This window comes from Abramis brama (assembly GCF_963993115.1).
Source record: "Abramis brama genome assembly, chromosome: 11".
Lineage (NCBI taxonomy): Eukaryota > Metazoa > Chordata > Actinopteri > Cypriniformes > Leuciscidae > Abramis > Abramis brama.
In genome coordinates, this window is record NC_139973.1 from 25274871 (window position 1) to 25280870 (window position 6000).

Below are 6000 nucleotides of genomic sequence, written 5' to 3' on the forward strand. Positions count from 1 at the left end.
TCCGACGATATCTCATTTGTCATTTTCCAACAATGTGACTGTCCGCCATATTGAAGCAAATGGTAAACAGTTTTTTCGCTACTCCTCCTTCAAATCTTGCTCAATTTTGCCCAAAGATTGCTCAGATGATCTTTGGACCAAGCCGCACAGAAATGACTGAATAGATTTTTGATATTCGCTACCGTTCCCGAGATATTCGTCTCCAAAGTTGACCTAGCCTGTGTTTGTTGCCTTATGCTAGTTAACTTAGCATAATAATTGGTTAGCATGCTAACCAGATGCCATTCTTTCTAATGTGGCTCTTCAGCTATCAGGATAACCATAAACTACATTAATATTAAGCTAGCTTAGCATGCTAATCTCATTAACATGATTTTGTGTGCTTATTCTTACACTGAAGCCTCTCCTCTTCGACTTTGTAATTTATGTCCTCTGAGTGGCGCAAGTTGCTAAACCACGTATCATGAATCCCGAACCATTCCGGTCGTGGGTTCGAATCCTGTGTGGGACAACTTTAAAATTGGGTATAAAGTTGTCATTTCAATTCCATTATTACATGGGTAAGAGCTGTACTAATGTTTCTTACACTGGGATCAGAAATAAGTGTGTTTTTTTAACTTCACCCTATCTGTAATTCTGAATCTATCTGTTCTGGAAAAGTGCTGGAAAAGTTGCTGGAAAAACCCTTACAAGCCAAAGAGCAATAAGGGCTTGGCCCCTGTAAGGCTGCTTGCAGCTTTATTTAAAGAATGTTTTTGTATATACAATGAAAGTCAATGAGTCCAAAACAACATTGGACACTGACTTTCATTGCATAGACAAAACATACAATTTATTTTTTTTATTACTCAGTGTCTAGCTAAACACTATATATTAGTAATTTTGCAATATTTATATTTTCAGTCAACAAAACAATAACAAATTGGCAGAGGTGGCAAAGGTCTGCTCAATTCAACTTCCCAAACAAAGCCATTCACTGTATCTCACTGTTCAATGGAGCAAGTCTGAACTTGCCAAAAGGAAAACCAGATAGATACACATTCCTCAGCTATACTTAGGCTAAATTATTTAAGTAACGGTATAACTATAGAGAACATAAAGAAAATATTGTCTTTGAAAAGCCAGAATGTTTGGAGGTGATGATTCTGAGCATGATGTACCCAATGATAAGCCTCATATGATCAGACATTTGAAGACGATATTATGAGGATGGACTAAATCCTTGTTTTTCAGCAGACAAGCCATGACATGGTGAGCCTGCCTAAATATGTTTGACACATTTGATTTACATATTGGCCTACAAGTAAAAACCTGTTAAAAGCATTGTCAAACAAGCCACATAGTGACATCAAGAGGACAAGAGAATCAAACTAAAATTACATAATTATAATTTGTACTTTTCTATATGTATTTTAAGGTTAAGGCCAGTTGATTTAATCTATCAAGTAATCATCTTAACATCAAGTAATGTGATTCCTATTTTTTCTTTTCAACTGGTGTTTGTGGTCTAACAGAACTTTCCTGACTATTCAAGTTTGTGAAAATAGCGCTGCAACTACAGTTTGGAGTAGTTACTGCTCTATAGGGGGCCGGGGCACAGGGGGGCATTAGGATGACTTTAATTTATTTAAAATAAGACAAAATAAACATTAAAATAAGCTAAAATAACAACAAATCAAGATATGTCTCATTATTTGGTTATTTTTCTAAAGGGCATACATCTTTCAAATTATGCCAAGCTCTAAATAGGGTAGAAATTGTGAGTGGGGAGGAATGGGCACTTCAAATATTGTTGTGTAGTGGTGGTCCTTGAAGACAAAAAGGTTGAGATCCACTGGTCTATGGGCGTTACAATGCAACACGTGGGCATATTTTACTGTAAATTTGCCTCGATTAGAGACTTCATTGTTCATGTTGTGGCACTCATGTAATGTTACATTGTCTTTACTTTCAACACTAATAAGTAGCAGGCGCCTCTGTTGTCACGTTGCATTAACTGAAACCGCTTTGATTCGATTTCACATCGGCTTCCTCAACATTGAAAAATTCACAAATACAAAAGAAAAAAAAAAAGTCACTCAATTTTCAAGAAGCAGTGAGGGTTTTTTTTAAGCAGACATTTATAAAACAGTTGCATTTCCCCGTCGCAAACAGTATCGGATAACAAACAACAATAGTGAGACTAGGCTAAGTGGCTGAACCCATCACAACCGCACAGGTCGTTATTTTTGTATCTCTAAACTTGTTCTACGTTTCAGCTCAAACCTGCTTGACTATATCTAATGAAACGCTGGTTAAATTCACATGTTTAAAAACGGAACACAACTTCAAAACAGTAGCAGGGTTCATTAGTATTGCCTCACCTAACAGATAAATGAGTGCACGTCCTCCAGAAACGCTCCATTGACTTTAAGACACTAGTGACTCTTTCTCTTCTGTGCAGTGGGCTCCAGCACTCCACGCGTTTCGCTTTTCTTTCATTCACACATTACTGATTCAGCAGGGAAATCCGAATCATTTAAAAAAAATATCTAAACGTTGTAATTTATGTGTAGCAAGTTGCTAGTATGCTTAAATTATGTTCATGAAAGAGAACGAGTGTTGCGAGAAAGCCCGGGTTCATTTTTCTCCTCCCTTCCTGCAGCGCTTCCTACATGACGTCGAATGGGAAATGGGAGAGTTCTCTACTCATCTCTACACCCTGGATCACAGGCCAGCTTACACACTTTTTTTATTTATTATTATTAAATAGTTTACTTTAGAGATCATCCAGAACGAAAAAAATAATACGTTACAAATTCCAGTGAGCTGCCTATACTAGACAATATTTTAAATATTGATTAAAGTATTCATTCAATACTCTATAACTATATTAGAGTATTGCACTCTTTGCTGAACAACATAAACTAAAGACCACTGTAGTTGGACTGTGTCTAATACACATACGCTGTAACCTCAATATAGAGATATATTAGTTTCCCTGTAAATCACCCTGTGCATGGAAAATATGGATTGTTAAACTTTTTCCACTGGCTTTTATTTAATCTAAATGCCTTTCCAGACGTTCTGTTCAGCTTCAACAGATTAAAGAAAGTTGGGCCTTTAAAAAAAGCTTGTGATGTCAAGTGACCAGCTGTAGGCTTCTCAGAGCCAATCACCAAGATATCAGGGAAAAAGATGATCCTTGGAATACTGGAGTCTGTTCATTTGACCAGACATTTATTTCCAGCCTGGCATTAATCTTCAGCTGCATATCCATCTCCAGTGGCCCTCAGGGAATCATTATACTCAATTCTCAGTCCACCTTTCCTCCACTAGCAATGCCCCTGTCCAACTCAGAGGCCTTCTCCTCTGGTTTCAAACATGGCCAACCTCTACTGCTTACATGCTTATATGTTGAGTTCTCAACGGATCCAACATTTCTAGATACTAATGGATTCACTACTTTCAAAATGCTACAGCATGTAACCGGGAAGCCACTAATTCAGACAACCCAGTGGCAAATGATTACAAAAGCGAAGACCCTCAAAAATGCTGTTCACTGATTCTTGAGATAAGGGGACAAAACATGTTTTAGAAGTTAGTTTTTATTATTGAATAATACATTAATTATAAACTGATATGTTTGTATACATTTAATATTCAACAATATTATTGATCTGCCTTACTTAAGGTGGACGATGACACAATTTTTTTTCTAGAAACAAACTTTGTTGTATTATTTTCATGTTATCACTGTGAAGCTGCTTTGATACAATCTGTATTGTAAAAAGCGCTATATAAATAAAGGTGACTTGACTTGACTTGACTTGACTAGACAAAAGTCTCAGCTACAGACCATGTAAGGGAACAGGTTTTTCTGCAAAAGTTTTTTCTAAAATGTACATTTATTCACTTCATAACTTGTGTCAACTCCATCAGACGCATTAAAAAGCATGCTATTTTAATTTGATTCATCCAACAACATTGTAAAGTATTCAATTATGTAATACTGGTGTTCAGTAAAGCTCAAGTGAAAAAAATACATTCTCTAAATTTTTTCCCTGGGTTAGGGTTATTATGAATCCAAGTTTCTAAATTCTTTAATTCTAACCAATGTTCTTAGGAAAATCAGACATAATATCATGTCTGAAACAGTTGATGTTTTAATATTTTAACACAATAAATAAATAAAAAAAAAATAATAAAAAAATATATATATATAGCAGCGATTACGAGCAAAAGCCGGTGGCACCGCAACCCCGATGCCTTTAGTTACCTAAAGGCACCGGGGTGGCGGTGCCGCCGGCTTTGGCCCTTCATCGCTGCTCGCAGCTATATTTATACATATATATATATATATATATATATATATATATATATATATATATATATATATATATATATATATATATATAAAGACAGAAAATATTACTTGTCTTACCTTATTCTGATTTTATGATACACTCAAAATATTCCACAACATTGATTAACGTTGATTAACCCGTTGATTAACCGGTGGCAAAATATTTTCACCGTCACATACCTAGTATATTTTTATATAGATACAATAGTCCTACCTGATTTTGAACACAAGAGGGCAGTATAGCACTATGAATGACATGATTTATTAATTTTTTTGGACTAAAAAAACAGTCTGGCTGTTTTTAAACTTAATTATCAAATTGAAAAAAAAACAAAAAAGTCTTTCCATTTTTGACATTACTTTAATCCCTCGCCATAGCAAAACCATTTGAGATATGTATTATCCGTTCACAATTTAGCATCTTTAATGTATTTTTATCATGTTGAAAAAGTTTGGTGGGAATAAAATAAACCACTTAAGAGGAGTGGGTAAAAATTCAGAGGCTGATTTTTCAAAGAAATCTACATTCAAACCAAAATATCTGACTTCCTGTTGGTCGGAGCTAATGACTGTAAATTAGAAAGTTGTCCGGCTCGATGAGACCAATATACGTACTGATTTTTGTAACTGTGGGTAAAAGTAACCCCCCCCCACTTTTGTCAAAAGCATTTTTAAAGTGACACACTTCCTGCTACCAGTTGGTGGCGCTATAACTTTGATTCACAATAGTTACATCCATATGATCGGCCTCTTACCACGAACACTCTGCTGAAGTTTCATCAAGATCAGTTAATGTGTGCAGAAGTTATAACACTTTGTGTTTCTCTTTTCTCGCCATAAATTCGTGTCCTCGCCACGGCCAAACCGTTCAAGATATCAAAAATCCGTCCGCAATTTAGCATCCTCAATGTCTTGACATCATGCTGACCGAGATTGAAGGCGATTGGATGAATTCTCTAGGATGAGTACATCAAATTCCACAGCATGCGTTTTTCAAACAACCCATAATAGCCGACTTCCTGTTGGGCGGAGCTTATAACTTAGAGTGCGGAAGTTGTTCGGCCCGATGAGATCTATATGTGTACAGAGTTTCATATTAATTTATGCAAGCGTGTTTGATATATGGACCAAATTTTCAGACCGTGTTCAAGGGGGCGCTGTTGAGTCCCCCTGCCACGCCCGGGTACGAGCTTCAGCCCAGCCCTGATGACCGTGGGTTCTGACCTGTGTGCAAAGTTTCAAGAGTTTTTGAGCATGTTAAGGGCCCCAAAAGCCCCTGAAACCTTGAAAAACAAAGATTAAATGGAATAGACAAATCCCCCCCGCCCACACACACACACAGACACAGAGAGAGAGAGAGAAAATTCTCCAGAAAATCCACATTCAAACCAAAATATCTGACTTCCTGTTGGTCTGAGCTAATAACTGTAAATTAGAAAGTTGTCCGGCTTGATGAGAACAATATACGTACCAAGTTTTGTGATTCTAGGAAAAACTAAGCCCCCATTTTTGACTAAAGGTGGCGCTACTGAGCCATTCCACCACGCCCGTTTCTGAAACTTTGCACATGTCTACTGGCTAATAAATGGGATGTGTCTTTCGAGTTTCATGCAATTTCAAGCATGATAAGAGTCTCAAAATCATCAAAAAATAAT

General features: G+C 36.6%; 1 protein-coding gene across 3 annotated transcripts in view; it reads right to left on the minus strand.

Annotated features, from left to right (window-relative positions):
• Positions 1 to 2666, minus strand: part of LOC311092555 (inactive rhomboid protein 2-like) — a 288243-nt gene extending 285577 nt beyond the window's left edge. For 2 of the 3 annotated variants that reach the window (XM_084129367.1, XM_084129369.1), the window contains exon 1: positions 2364 to 2666. The gene's annotated coding sequence lies outside the window, so the exon portion shown is untranslated. The remainder of the gene's footprint in view (positions 1 to 2363) is intronic. The other variant, XM_084129368.1, reaches the window with a different exon arrangement.
• Between the last annotated feature and the right edge of the window lie 3334 nt (positions 2667 to 6000).